A 16,375-nucleotide genomic window follows, 5' to 3' on the forward strand; every position below is an offset into this window, starting at 1 on the left:
TGTGAAAACTATTCGAAAAAGAATTCTTTTTCAGGATTGGTCTCTGTAAGTTTTATCACTTTAATTTAGTTCATTATGAATATCTAAATAAGTTGAGAGAACAAAATTTTTAAAGACAGAAAAATCACAACGTCGATGGAATGTAAAGAGCAAGACATTTTTCTGCGAACTTAAACAAACATAACGTCTACAATGTAGCGCACGATATTTTTGATATCCTGATCCTTTAAATTTTTATAAATGTTTTAAATAAATCGTTTTCCAGCACAAAATAATATTTTGCTCCTGACAAGCCACCGTTTTCTTATTTTTCAATATTATGGAAAAATCGTACGCTACATCGAAGGTGATCTTTCTTCGCTCAAAATTGCAGGAATTTTCCTACTTTTTACGTTTCAGTCATATTTCTCGCTGAATGCAAGCAAACGAGGTTCCATCGCATATGTAGCAAGATTATGTTATGCCAGTTCGCCATTTCGTAATTTCATGCAATGACAAAAATATGAACATAGAGTTCGAATGTTGCTTAAAGTTTCCTTATAAAAATCTTGATCCTTCACCATACGCTTGTAAACGAAAGAATTTACCGTATTTTCCTTAGGCCTGCAAGGTCGCATATCCCCTTGAGCATTCAGCGAATCCATAACCCGCTTTTCCTCGGATCAATGTCAGGTTCACCACTCGACCCCAATGAAGCTCGATCTTGACTTAAACATTCTGTCGATCTCATCGACTTCCGGCTGTCTAACGACGGAACCGTTCCACTTGTTCGCGGAGGCCTCCAACTCGGCTGAATCGTTCGATTACAATCGTCAGAAAAATCTGACGCGATATCTACACTTTATCTACATTACACGTTTATCGAATTCCACGAATCCGTGTAAACGTACAGAACTCTTCGAGTTCGAACGATTCGATCTAGCGACGTTCGTTCTTCGATTTAAAGTTCTACGTTCGAGTAATTTCGACTTTACACAGGAAACTATTTAACATAATGTTATCATAAATAAATCGATGTAAAAACTTCACGATATTTCTATTGTATAGCAAATTTTCAGACACAGAAGCCTTTTACGATATTCGGAGGATATCTGTCCTTTTCACTGAAAAAATTAGATTATCTGGACAACTGAATTCCAAGGATTGAACGATCCATTCATCCTGCTGTCATAACTTTATCCTCTCGTCCTCGTCTTATCATTCTCTCACCCCATAACTTCCTACACTTGGATTATTCAATTACCCTCAACATGTCAGCGATATAGAAAATTCGATGGATTTTTAATAGCAAGTAATTTATTTATCTCAAGAAATGAAAGAAGCTAGATGGAATAAGACGTTACCGTGTTCCACTCGACTATAATAACTCGTCGAATTGAAAAATGTATCGAGTATCAAGAAGAGAACACAAACAGGATTATTCTCGACTGTTCGAGATGATTTGATAATGTTTCCCCCTTTCGAAACCTTCTGCATTTCCACGACAAAGAATTTTCCATTCAATACGAATACACAGAGCGTACAATATCTCGCCACAATTGTGTACTTCTGCATTAATCAAACCCTTGTATCCTCGATTAAAGCCATAAATCGAGACACTGTCACAATGCTATACGAACGATCGGCTATCATATCGCTGTTCCAGTTAAACTACTGAATTTCCAGCGTGTACAGTTTCCCAGCCGCTATAATTCCGCAAAGCGTACAAACGTGCCAAAATCTTGTACACACGGATATTCGAAAATCCCGCCAATGGTACACACACGATACATAGTCGAAACTCGATGAAAGCGCACTTCGATCGAACATCCTTGTGTAGAGAAAGGATTAAAGCTCGTGTTTGTCCACCGTAAAAGCAACAAAGAGGAAAATTTGATGAGAAAAAAAAAACAAGGAACAAAGAGGAAAAAGAAGAGGGAGGAACGATACGAGTAACGAACGGTGCATGGAACGAGACAAGAAAACGAATCGTGGACTCTGGTTTATGTCACGAGGCAACCTTATGCAAATTTATGTAGCACATAATATGCCACTGACCTATATTCTTCACGGTCGCCGCTAACATTTGACCAGGATTTTTCTATTTCCATACAGACCGGTATTTCGCTCTTAACATTGCACGCGAAGCATTCTTGGACTCGTTGGTTTCAAGGTGTTAATACTGGCACTGAGTTAGCTACTCAAAAAATTGTTATCGCGTTCAGTGTGTAATTCCATGGCAATGGATTTTTTTTTTTTAAATCTTGTGTTCCAGTTCTTGGAATATTATTTTAGTGCATAGAATGTATGGTAATTATTTTAATGATTAGTCACGCATATATTCTATAGGTTCTTCTTTGGGTAAAGTATCTAAGGATTCTTCGAGCAATAATTTATTTTCTTCTTTACGATGGAAAATATCTTACGACCCTATCTTTCTATCAGACGCTGCAGATATTTATGAAATAAAATTCCAATAGCAATAATTTCCTATTTAAAATATCTACGAATCTTTTTAGCCATAACTTATATTTTTATCAACGGTCGAACGTGTCTTGCAACTTTTCCTCTCCCTCAGAACCATTTATAACGTAAAATATTCTTAATAACGATCGCAAAGGTACTTTACAGCCGAGGATGTTTCCATCGAAGTTGGAAATATTTATGAGGTAAAATTGTTGCTGTAATAATTTCCCATTTAGAACATTCGCAAACTATTTGAGCAACAATTTGTATTTTTATCGACGATCAAGAATGTACGATTCCATTTTCGCATCAAAAAGCGAGGCATTTACGAAGTAACATCCATACAATAGCAATTTCCCATGGTGAAGTACCTAAAAAAAATCTTCCAGCACTAATTTACATTCTTATCGACGATCGAAAATATCTTACGATCTCGTATTTCATCGAAACCGAAGAAATTTGTGAAATAAAATTCCTACGGTAATAATTTCCCATTTAGAACAGCTACAACTTATTTGAGCAACAATTTTTATTTGTATTAATGAGCAAGAATGTACGATTCCATTTTCGCATCAAAATGCGAGGAATTTACGAAGTAACATCTATACAATAGCAATTTCTCATGGTGAAGTACATAAAAAAAAAATCTTCCAGCACTAATTTACATTCTTATCGACGATCGAAAATATCTTACGATCTTGTATTTCATCGAAACCGAAGAAATTTGTGAAATAAAATTCCTACGGTAATAATTTCCCATTTAGAACAGCTACAACTTATTTGAGCAACAATTTTTATTTGTATTAATGAGCAAGAATGTACGATTCCATTTTCGCATCAAAATGCGAGGAATTTACGAAGTAACATCTATACAATAGCAATTTCTCATGGTGAAGTACATAAAAAAAAAATCTTCCAGCACTAATTTACATTCTTATCGACGATCGAAAATATCTTACGATCTTGTATTTCATCGAAACCGAAGAAATTTGTGAAATAAAATTCCTACGGTAATAATTTCCCATTTAGAACAGCTACAACTTATTTGAGCAACAATTTTTATCTTTATTAATGAGCAAGAAGGAATATCTGTAAAATATCTAAAGAAGATCTTTGAACAATAATTTATATTCATATCGACGATCAAAAAAATACCTTACGAGCCTATCTTCCATTAAAACTGGAGATGTTTGTACAGAAAAATTTCTACAGTAATAATTTCCCACTTAAAACATCTGCAAATTATTTCAGCAATAATTTGTATTATTATTAATGACCAAACATGCCATACGATCCTATCTCCTCGATGGAACCGGCGGCCATTTATGAAGCAAAATTTTTATAATAGCGATTCCACATGCTGTATGTATAGTAATACGAGAAGAACATGCGAATGTTCCCATAAAAACCATTCAGCCCGTAAAACCATCAAGAGCATCATTTCCGTCGTATCACCTTTTCCACGCGACACAGTATGTCGTATGGAGGTGCAGGATCATGGGAGGTTTATTCCTGCTGGAAGTTTATTCCCCTATACGCACCACAGCGATCTTGCTCGATTATTCTTTTATGTGCTGCTGCCACTGGAAGCATAAACGCTCGTGACAAGCAGATGGAACTTTTTGTTATCATAACCGAGAGAATAAAGCAAGCGAAATATTAGTAAAAAAAATATTACCGTCTATTTTGCTGTAAAATTAATTAATACCTTCAACTAACACGACAATAAATATTTTTCCATTAATTGCGCAGTTTCCGTTGTTTTCTTCGTACATTCGAGATAAAACGCATATCACGTTAAACACAGCGTATTGGAATGAAGAAAAGGAAAGAATTTAACGTCGCTAGAATGCATAAATATCTCATGTTGAAAATACAAAAGCAAATTAATATTGTCAAAAGATATTGTAAACGAACGTGTAATAGTACGTTTAATATTTAATATACGAACGAACGAAATGGAATATAGCGCACGAAGCAAAGGAATTGCAACGGGCAGAAAGATATTCGTTATATCCAATTGCTTTTTTAAATTAGATCACGCTTCAACAATTTTCTCAAATTAAGTATAAAACATTCCGCGATTGTTTCTCGTTCGCGCATTTATATCTCATCTCAGTTCAGAAACCTTCAATTTGTGATTCTCTTTACTGATTATGCAATATAAAAAAAGATTTTACTTTTTAATAAAATCGACCAACAAAGTCTTCGGTCGAAGCTGATTTTCAAGTAGTTCGTCGTGAAATTTCCTGAAAGTTTCTCAACCATGAAAATGTATTAACACGCCAGTGCATGAATAGTACTTAATTTTTCAAACGATCAAGATTCTCGCCGAGCAATCAATCTCAATGAAGCTAATCAATGTTCTTCCTGCATGACTCATTTATTATGCAACAGCATAATAATTAATAATGAAGCAGGAAGGTAATATGACACTGATGAACCATTTAAGAAGCTGTGGAATAAAGATCGCGTGGAGCGACAATTTCATCGAACAGACGGCGAATTTCATCGAGAAAAAGGAAAAAATATCGTGGTCGAAGTGCGTCATCGTTGAATATGGCCCGTCGCGTTGCTATTCTCGGGTGAAGTCGCTGCCGTCTCTATCGATTACGCCCATGCACACGTTTGTTTTGCATAAGCATGTGCGTGGAATGTCAGTGAAGGATGCGAAATACCTTATAAACGACATCGATGATCCACTCTCGTTCCGATGGAAACCCTGTCTGTTCGAATATTCCGAATATGTTCGAAGAGAAATATGGCGGATCGATGGACGAGACACGCGACCCAACGAATCAGAATTATTTTCCACTGCGATGATGGAACTTGGATTAGCATTGAAATGCTGTCGGAATAAATCGTACTTCCGATTTATTTCTTTCCTTTTCTTTTTTTTTTCTTTTTCGTGAATTTTGAAATCGAGAATAAAAGGAAATAAGGGAAAACGGAAGACCGGTTTTTCCCGTTGGAGAAGTTGGGAAATGATGGAGTCGTTGCTTGGAGCGAAGAGCGATTGATATTGAACTGCTATCGTGATCTCTCGATTTCTTTTTGAAGTTAAAAGTATAAAAAAGAAAGACTCTCATATTGGAAAAGTTGAGAAATGGCAATTTTCAGTTAGAGAAAAAAGCGATTATTAACGTGCAAGTGCTATCTTGATTTCTTTTTACAATTAAAAGTAAAAAGGCGTAAAGATAGGGTTTTTTTTACAATGGAAAAATTAGAAAATTGTCATTTTTAGAAAGACATTTTAGAGAAAATAATAATGAAGGAAACATGAAAAACAGCTTTACACCGGAAAAGAGAAGGTAGCAATAATTGCTTAAGGAAAAGTGTACCTAATTATCAAAATAGCATATGAAGTATTCTATTTCTGAGATCAGCAAGAGAGGAAAGGAAAAAAAAAGAAAAAGCATAATTACTACTTAGAGAAACGAGTAACCGGCATTGGACGAAATAAAAGGAAGAGACTGAACGGGACTTCTACTTTCAGCGATTAGATAGACCACCATGTGTTCCGTTTGCTGGAGAAAAAGAAAGAAGAAAACTCGGAGGAAAGTGCGTGAAACGAGGTCACCGTGTTCAATTTTTCTTGAACGTTGAGAAACGTTTCGCGATTAATGGCTGGATAATGAAATGCATCTTCGATGGGTTTTCCGCTAGTCTAGCGCTTATTCGCGCGTAATCGCGGAGAAAACCTTGCTCGATATGGCTGTAAAAGAAGAGGGCAACTGTCAATTAAATTCATATAGTCTACCGTCTTTGAGTTTCTTTTTACGAAGTTAGTTAACCAGCGGATCGAGACCACACTTCGACCTGCAACCCAAGCGTAATTTTAATCGAGCGCGAGGTGAAGAGCTGACAGAAACTATCAGCCTCTAATCACGATCAATTTATTTAATGATTCGTTCAAACACGATACCGCAATTACTGACGCTCGTTTTACGTCTCCTTATGTTGTTTATTTACATAACGCCCATCAGCTGTTACAATGATGCATACGCAACGTCGTTTCTTTGAAATTTACGCTCATGCTGATACCGATACCGAGCCTGGTATCGAGGCTGAGGCTGAGGCTGATACTGAGACAGCAGCTGACACTGATATTGATACTGCAACTGAAATTCTCACTGAAACTTCCATTCAGATTAAAACTGACATTGATATTGAGACTGAATGGGGCCGATATCGATATTCATACTGAAACTATCACTGAAACTTACATTAACATTAAAATTGGGAGTGATAGCTAAACTGAGACTAAAGCGAACTTTACGCTGTTTCATTTTGGAGGAATACAGCAGATGAACGCTGCTTTGATCCTCGTCTCATCGGCGTATAAAACAAGGATGAAGGCAGCGTTCATTCGCCATGTTCCTCCAAAATGAAACAGCGTAAATTCAGCTTAAGACCAAGACCGATACCGACAATGAGGCTGGTACAAATTGTGACCTAGTGTCGATTAGTACCAGTCGCATAATCCCTTTCCAGACTAACAACACGATACGTCGCAGTGCAACTTCCAAAAATATCGTTCAGTTAATTGTGTCTCTTTCTCTTACCACTATAACCTATTTAACACTAGAACTATCACACCAGTCAAATTGACTGGTTTCACAATTTTATTTTAAAATTCTTACTTCGTGTTATATTTTTTTTCGCAATGACGTAATGACTTTCGCAACGATAACTGAAGGAATAATATAATGAATTTTATTTTATATTTTATATATTCAAACTCCAAATAATTTTGTATCAAGGCTACTTATACCAATACCAATCAAAATGACTGGTACTTGTCAAAGTGTAAAAGGGTCCTGCAATCTGTTTATCGAATCCCAATCAACCAGTTTCCTCGTTTTGTACAACTACTCATATGTTTTTAAATTTTTCCACTGTGTATCATTCGATATGATGATATTAATTATCAAGGAAATTCGCTAGATACTAATACAAGAAATACCAAGCCAGTCAAAATGACTGGTTCTACAATTTTATAAATGTGTCAACCTCCGTTTAGGGATCCCAGATGGATAAATAATTTCAAAAATCTTCTACATAACATGGAATTCCTTCTGTAAGAAAGTAATAAATCAATAAATATAAAGATATTCTACTATTACGTATTTTTTAAAGACCAGTATTTTTTAAGGACTAGAAATAACTTCGTGTTAACTATCCGTAATTCTAGTGCTAAGAATATTCGAATGCGAACCTACTAATATGTTCTATTTAAAAAAATACATTCATTGATAACAAAAAAAAAAAAAAAGAAAAATTCGTCGCAGAAAGCTTAAATAGAACAATAACAAAAATTAGCGCGAATCGACAAGTCTGAGAAACTTTCGGTGGATACGAGTTTCAGCTGGTCTGGTCCGCAATGTGCAGCATTTCGACATCCGGCGGAACAAGCGACGTTACGCGCCAATTCTCGACCTTGGCACGTTTCGCACGCGTAAGACACTTTCGCCGCGTGTGCCCACGCGACTTGTGCCACGAATGCGTGGCAGCTGTTTGTCACGCGACACACACGGCCTTCCCGTACCCGTCGATGGATGCGATTGTTACCTCGTGAATCGCGGTCGCGTCGTTCCCCTGCCACGTGACACATCGGCCACGGAAAAACGAGGAAAAGCCTCGAGAACCTTTATACACATATTGATCTGTGGGATCAGAAGTTTTTCTCGTAGAAAAAAACATTCGTAGAATTTACCTATTTCCTTGTCCGACAGAAAATTTATGCACTTTCTGGATCCTGCAATATCAAAATCTATGTGGCATTTGTGGATTTTATGGTAAAGGTCTCGTGCATGAAATCACGAGTTTTTGGTTGCACGGAAGATGGCGAAGGGAATTTTCTGCCGATTTCAATAATATCTTTTTTCAACATGATTCTACTATTTCCACGTGTTCGTTATACGTAGTAAATTTACCAGACTATGCGCGAGCATTGATGAAAGATTTGTGGAATCGTGGGTCTTTGTAATGAAACATTTGCGGAAGAGATGGATAGATCCTTGACAGTGAAAAATTTATCAGTTAATTCTACAATAAAAATGTTACGGCTTTTGACAATCTTCTTACGATAAAATCTTTGTGGGGTCTGCGCAGCAGAAAATTTGTGGGCTGAGAACATGCAAAAGAATACTCGTGGATTAGCTGCATAACAAAGATGTTGTATGGATCTCACCACGGCAGAAACTTTGTGAGATTCGTAGATCTTACGGCGAAGAATTTCTGGTGTTTATAATTTATGAAGGTAATGCAAAATTTGCTTAAAATGCTCCTCTAACAATTCCGGTAGTTTAAGAAACTTCTCTCAACAAATTTTCCTAATTCATAACTTCTTAATTCAAGGTATAGAGCGCGACAGAAGAATAGTATGATTAACGTTAAAGAAACCGCGTAATAACGGTGCACGAGGATAATTTAGTTATTAAAGAAACATGCAGCCAAGATACAGCAGTTGCGTAACTTTGAAATTTATGTAACGAGCTAACTACCATCGCTCGACTAATGACACCAAACGTTCACCGCTTCGATAACTTTTTCCCTCCCTCTTTTTTCTGCCCTATTTTTCTTCTTTAAGCGACGATACATATTTTTGAACTGTCGAATAACAAACACGATGAATGGAACTCTACAAAACACACGGTGGTACGTCCTGGTTAGAATTAAATAAACGCACGGCGTTGTTCTCCAGAAGATAAACTGATTCACAACGATGTCGTTCGTTATCAATTTGTTTATTTAAAACCATTGTACGTGCCAAGCATTAGAAATATATCGCTTCCGCTTTCCACTCTTCCATTCGATTCAGAATTCAAAATTCACGGATAAACATTGAAAAGCCTAAAATATCGTGGTACGATATCATCGATCAATGAAATACATATCACTGTGCGATATACTAATCGAGACAATATCATCTTGACAGAAACCATCAGCTCTGGATCCGACTTTCCTTGCGTACGATGCTCCATTCTAACAAACGATTTTCATACGATACTGCAAGCTAACAAATAATTTTCCTGCTATCGAATGCGTGCTAGCAAATAATTTTCACACGATATTTACATCTACAACGATATACTAAAACTCCATTTATTTGCTTGAATTTATCGAAAGATAGTTTTCCTATAACGAAAGATCATCAATTTCTCTTGCTACGTATCGACCTTACACCCACCACATAATAGAAACGCAGAACTAAAATGTTGAGAATTGTGGATCTCTATCGCCGAAATAAAAGTAAAGGAATACCAAGGTTACACTCAGAATTCATATTAAAATAGTTTTAGATTTATTTAATAAACGATTTCCAGGATCTTCGTCGATATACATTTGTACGCGTCTCAACACTTTCTTTGTCTCACCATCTTCCATATATCACACTGCCAACGGAACAGTTGCGTACATCTGTTTTTCGAAAAATTGTGCACACACATACTTTCGTACACTCATATTCACTACTACGCGGCTGATCTAGTCTAGCACACAAAATTATACATATCTCAATATAAAAAATAGTTGCACGAATAAATAGTAAACCCATGCTACGTTACAAAACTGCACGTTCGTGTTTCACATCACTATTGTAAGATATTTTCCCACGTTGAAAAATCGATTATATGCTTATGATCTGCAGGTACATGCTGATTCAAATTTTAGCCAAACGCAGCGAACCTATTAATTCGTCTCTACCGTCTAACGAGCTCATAAACAAAATCGAACGACGAAGTTGAAACAACGTGTACGGAATATACGAAAGATATCCGCTGTTCTATAGGTGGTATTTTTCTCCGCGTAAGGTCGGCCAGACAGAGGGTAACGAAGTCCGCGAGTTAAACGTTTGTCTGAAAGCGGCGTCGTTGAAAGGAGGGGCCGAGTGAAATATCGCCCTCGCCCGGTATCTTGACCAGAAGGACAGGATGGAAACCGTAAGGACACGCCCGTGATGTTTCGAAAGTTAATAACAACGAAGAAAAGACGAAAGACCGAGACAACTATCGCACGGAACTCGCTGGATCCTTGAGCCGAATCCTCCAGTCCCGTGTACGCCATGATAAAGGTCGACCTTCGTCTTCCATCATTCGTCTTCGTCGCTTCGTGACTCTCGAAATCCGTTGTAAAAATATAAAGACATGTTTGTTCGGACAACAGAGCATGCAAGTTGCCGAAAACAAGCGGTGAAACGCGTGGTAGCGTCCCGGTCCTGGAGAAATGCCAGTCGTTAATCCGTTTCTTCGTCGTGTAAGGTCCATTTGTGATTCAAGGGCGATGTGTATCTTTGTGCACGCGTTTAACTTTTGAGTCTAACGTTCGCGTTAACTTGTAGGTTCAAGGACTGGACGGAAACCTTCGTCAGAGACACTCGAGATACTGTTAGTTTTATTTATTTATTTTCCATTGTTATTTTTCTCCTGCGAGTTAGCACAGTAGCTGGAAAGCTATTTTTCTCTTTGGTTTTAATTTCTCACTCACTTTTCCAAACGTTAGACGCAGACCTCGCTAAAAGGAAACGTAAGACTAGATACGTATCGTACGTACGTTGTAAAAATGCATGCAACAATTTGCAACGACGACAACTAAGCTAACCGCGTCTCTCGTACTTCACATTTCCACTTGAAACCAACTCTTAAAACTTGACCTTAAATTGTACATCTTTCGTTTCTTATTTTTCTACGCCTTTGTCACTCGTATTGTCGCACCGCCTGAACCGATATAAAATACGGCGCAACAAACGGAACAAATAAATGTAACATGAAATGCGGTAAAATATATAAAAGTCTAACAATATAAAATCTCTAAGAGACATAAAAGCACGAAAGTATGATATAATATGAGACCACGCAGCTTATGAAACTGTTCCCTATTCCTCTTTGACCTTTCCCCTCTCTTCTCTCCTCGCTTCTCTTTTCTCTTTCTCTCTCATTTCTTCTCGCAATATAGAATACTCAAGGTACTACGATTATCTGAATTAATCATGAGAAACTAAACTGGTAAAGATATTTGGCAGGCAAAGGAGAAAGGATTATGGGCCTTCAAAAAATGATTAAAAAATATTAAAGTTCCAATGAATTCTTGAAATTTGAATGCCAAAGCATTTGATTAACGACAAGGGAAACTTCTAAAAGGAAACAATTAAATGAAAGAATTTGAAAAGTCGAGGAAGTAGGAAGTTTCCAGAATTCGCACGTACGTGACTCGTGTGCTTTCTTCGTCGCCTGATTCATGTCAGAAGATCGTAAAATCCGGATCGTAAAAACGTAGCCGGATACAACGACCCCGTTTCCTCGGTTCTTTTTCATTTTTCTTCGTCTTCAACTTCAGATAACGCGAAGCATAAAGTACAGCGATAAGAAAGTACGTGTTACATGCGTAGAGGCTAAACAGGTTAACGAACGCATCATCGCTTTTACGAACATCGTTGCATTCATTAACAGCCATAGTCCTTTCAGTTTATCAACCGCATTTATCGCGACTACGAGTCGTTACATTTATGGTACAAGATGTGTATTTGATAAGCGGAGAACCGTCATAAACGTTGTCTCGAGTTAACTTAATCGTATTTATGGCAAACATGAGGGAAACTAGGTATTTGCGTATTCGTTGTGCGATTTTTGACAGTACTATAAGTTTCGTCTCTCGTTCGAATACCCAAAAGGTCTTCCATTCGAATTAAACCAACTAAATCTAATTAACTAATAGTCTTTAAATTACTGCATGATAGTTTAATATATACGAAAACCGTGTCTATTACTGTGCGTATTTTATTAATATCAAATAATAACGTTGTGCATCGTTGAATAAATTTTTATTGAAATAGTTATTTAAATAGAGGCTCGCTCGTTATTTGAGAGCTGAAATGAAAAATAGAAATAAATTACTCGTTATCTCGACAAGTATAAGTACGTAACTTGAGATAATGAAACCAATTGTTATTCAGAAATTCAATTTTATTTCTTATTTATTGTTCTAATTTACATTTACGTATTAGTTATCGATCGTCCAACAAACTTATTTTTGCATAAATATCTTTTTAACAATGTTCATTAGCTACGGCGAACGCTCTCCAAATCAAATATAACTTTCTGACAACAAAAAGCGAGTAGTTTTAATAGCAAGTACGAATTGCCAACTATCTATTGAAAAATAACCGTATTACCTTCTCGACTTTTTCATTGCATAGCACGAAACGTTTAAGACAAAACCAAAAATCAATTTACTCGTATACTATCATTTTCTCTCCAATTAAGTCCAAATGGAAGATGAAATTTCACTTGCACATAAGAAATAAATACAAATAAATAAATTATTTCTGGTGCCGTTTAAGCTACCCTCATTTAAATAAGAAATTTAATTGTTACTCACAACTAGAATATTATTTCGATTTGTTATTTATTATTCAATAAGTAAATCAAGTGTTGTCTAATGAAACATTGTCTACAGACAACACGTCGAAATCCAAAAATTTCGAGCATCGAAAAGACGGAAGGGAATTTACATATCCGTAACACGTACAAAGGCCACATATCTCACCGCGTTGCATAACTCAGCTCATTGCTTAATCGCCCAATAAATCGACCGAACCATCTTCCTCCAATCTCCGCCACCCACAACACCAAACTCAAACAACATTCTTCAAATTCAAGTCTTCCAATTCCGCTCTACCCCTTTCTCTCTCTCTCTCTCTCTCTCGCTTTCTTTCTCTCTAAATGCTCTTTCTCGCGTGTGAACACACACAGAGAAACCGCACGTATGTACGTTATATCCAGCAGGAAATTTCAACTCTCTCGTGCACCAGGCAGCAACGAATTGGAAATATCATTGACCGTTTCGCGTGGAATTCCACGCGTGCCATTCCTGGCCCGTGGACGTACGGCTTTTACGCAACTGATCGCCAGTTAAAGAGACGGCTGCAATAAAGAGCACTTGCCAGTAATTCGAGTGAAACGAACAAAAAGGAACGTACGCTAAAAATCAACATAAATTCTATCTAAATAAGTAAAATTGGCTCGAAGTCGATCGATGTTAAATTACTTTTTCAAATATGATAATGTACCATACCATCGTACCAAAGCTATTTCAGTCACCTGGGCTTCAATGTCTAAGTATCAATCTGGAACATTGCACAGGACAGTGAAACTACGTTTTGCATGAATAATTAATCAAGTCGTTGGATAATCAAAACATATTGAGCCGTTGAATAACTTTTAATTTCTAATTTGTTAATGGAGCGTATCTTCCACACTAATCAATTACACGTCCAAGAACTGGAACGTCTCTGTACCATCAAGTAAAGTCACTCTAAACATCGTGAGAAAGCTGTGTATTCTTTCATAATAAAAGTCTCAAAAATACAAAATAAAACTAAATAAAAAAAAAAGAAAGACAATAATAAAAATCGTTTATATTATGAAATCTGCTGTTGGATGTTGCTGTGATTATTAAAGTGTACGTTCGTGCAATGTAAACCGGAAGGTAAACGGGAATAAAGAAATACGTATATAAATCTTTAATTGCATTTATCATCGTCCGACTCCACGCACTCTATAAACTATTTCACGAATCAGACTCAAATTTTTGCACATTTTACTGAATTCCCTCGTCCATTATAAAAATGTTCTCGACGAGCTTCGTTTAGAATTTCTTCAGCAAACAAGGTACATGTACGAACTTGTGCTGTTCGCGTGAATGTAAAATTCCGATCGATCGATCCTCCGTTTCCCTGATACTTCGAATTAATTGTCACGTTCCGTACGAAGCCAACAAGTATCCTGTACAGAAAGCAGCTGGATATTCGATTAATTTTCATAATAATTCTCCTTAGCTTTTGAATACGAAAATCATATCCTCCTTTCTCCTCTAATAAATACAGTTCAAACGTACAGAGTTTCCTTATTGCCGCACAGCCCTCAATCACTTCGGAAATCCATAAGCGTACTCGCATGCACGCGTACAGCAGTTTACGATCAGCATTACACTTCCCGCGTGCCGAGAAATATACAGTTTAAACTAGTCTAATGCGTCCAATTAATCTAATCGTGGCCGATCGTTGTTCCCTGGCGCACGAAACGCGTTACGTAACGTACTGCCAGCAGTCGATCGAAGTCGCCAATGGAACTGTTAATTCCCCTATGAACACACGACAGCTAGCGCAGATCACGGGAATACACGGGGTTTATCAATTTGCTCGGCGATATTGCATTCCGCGTGAATTAGACGTTGTAGAAGTGGTTTGTGGATTGAGAAACCTTGGTTTCAATTAGGTTTCGGTTCGGCTGGGTTTGCAGTTGATTTGCAGATGCATTCTACTTCTATAGATGGAAACATCGGCGTTTTCGTAGAACGGTGAGTCTAAAGGGGATCGACGTTTTAGTATATTGGAGTGGATTGGAGAGGAATAAAAGTAGCGACGTGATCGCGGAGAAATTTTCCAGTGAGAAACTAAAATATATTTTGGTTTGAATTTCCATGAAATATAGGCTCGAGTTAGGTTTGACGGTAGATTTAGGTCAGGCTGGCGGTAGATTCGCGCGTTTTGTGTCCAAAAGAAGATAAGCAGTTTCCTAGAGTTATATTGGTAAAGTTATATTGGTGTATTATATTATATAGAGCTGAGCGATACTTGCTATTCTTTGGCCTTCTCTTGGCCGTCTATCTTATTCTAACAGGGAATATTTGTCTAAGAAGGATTATTCTACTGATTGGCGAGCCATAGATGGTCTCGTGAGGTACAGGTCTGACACAGATATAGTTTTATTACGTTTCCTATGAAATATAAGTTTAGCATCTCTTGAAAGAAACATACACTGCTACTTATAAGAGTAATAGCACGTGGATTTTATTTATTTGTTTCAACCGATATAGAATAGATGTTCGCATATACTTAAGAAGGTGCGAGGATCAAGAATTTATGACTACGTATACCATCTTTCTTCGACAAATAAACTCATGCAGATGTGTTGTTATGTAACGATAATTTCCTCAGAAATCGAACAATATGTTCCTGGACTATGAAATTGACAAATTCGAAGAAGTGGGCTTGTTTTACGAATTAGACTGTCAAGAGGTTCGTGTATACGAATAATAACAGACAAGCAAACGATTCTCGCAGTGAACGAAAATGAAGGGCGGAGGCCCAGACAGTTGCAAACACTGCGACAAAGAAGAAAAGAAAGAAAGAAGCAGGGGAATTATGAAATGCTTTTTATCTACAAAAAAGCAAGCGGTTTTAAATGCAGCGGAGATTGGTTTGACCTCGAATGAAATTTCTGCGGGAACTCGATAAATGATAGCCACTTATGAGAAATGATTTATGTTGCAGGTATATTCATAATCGGACACGGAGCCAACTTCGCTTTGCACTCGCAGAAAACCCTGAAGCGACAAAGAAACGCTTTCACGTTCGTCACGTTCTATAATTAAACGTAGCAGCGTGCTGGAGTATAACGATTCGAAACATTAACGCCATAGTGAAGTCGTCAAGCAAGAGCACTTTCGCAAACAGGAAGGGAACGCAATAGCGCCCGATCAAAGGGACGGGAAGCGATTACTCCGGTGGTGTGTTCGTCATTGACCCAAATCACCAGTCCAGAAAGACGTGGCCGGCCTCTGAATCTTGACATTGAATCGTTGTAATATAGTTCCGCCCTGTCAAGATTTATCCGAGCGAACGATAGCGTTGAAAGTGAACGTTGCCGAGGAAACGGTCTATCTTCGTTTTTCGCTCGAACCTCCGTTCCAAAAACATCCATCAAAGTTTCATCACAGTCGTTTCGGCGAAATCGTTCCTCGATCGTTAGCAGCTGACATCAAAGGAAAGTAACTACGAAGATTCGACGTGAAATGGCGGGAAACGTGGAAGATGGAGAAAGACAGTAATTACGAAGGTTTGATGTAAAAAAAAAAAAAAAAAAAAAAA

General features: G+C 37.3%; 1 protein-coding gene and 1 long non-coding RNA gene across 5 annotated transcripts in view; both read right to left on the reverse strand.

Annotated features, from left to right (window-relative positions):
- The window catches only part of LOC100744969 (TLD domain-containing protein 2), a 312,724-nt gene that overhangs the window by 196,274 nt on the left and 100,075 nt on the right, over positions 1-16,375 (reverse strand). The gene's annotated exons all lie outside the window — the stretch shown is intronic.
- Positions 12,798-15,780, reverse strand: LOC112212682. Its single transcript, XR_004461549.1, has 3 exons — positions 14,119-15,780; positions 13,527-13,735; positions 12,798-13,367 (listed from the first exon to the last, which is right to left on the reverse strand). It is a non-coding gene; the product is annotated as an uncharacterized LOC112212682 (long non-coding RNA).

The sequence above is a fragment of the Bombus impatiens genome, unplaced genomic scaffold (genome assembly GCF_000188095.3).
Source record: "Bombus impatiens unplaced genomic scaffold, BIMP_2.2 scf_0263, whole genome shotgun sequence".
In the NCBI taxonomy this organism is placed as follows: domain Eukaryota; kingdom Metazoa; phylum Arthropoda; class Insecta; order Hymenoptera; family Apidae; genus Bombus; species Bombus impatiens.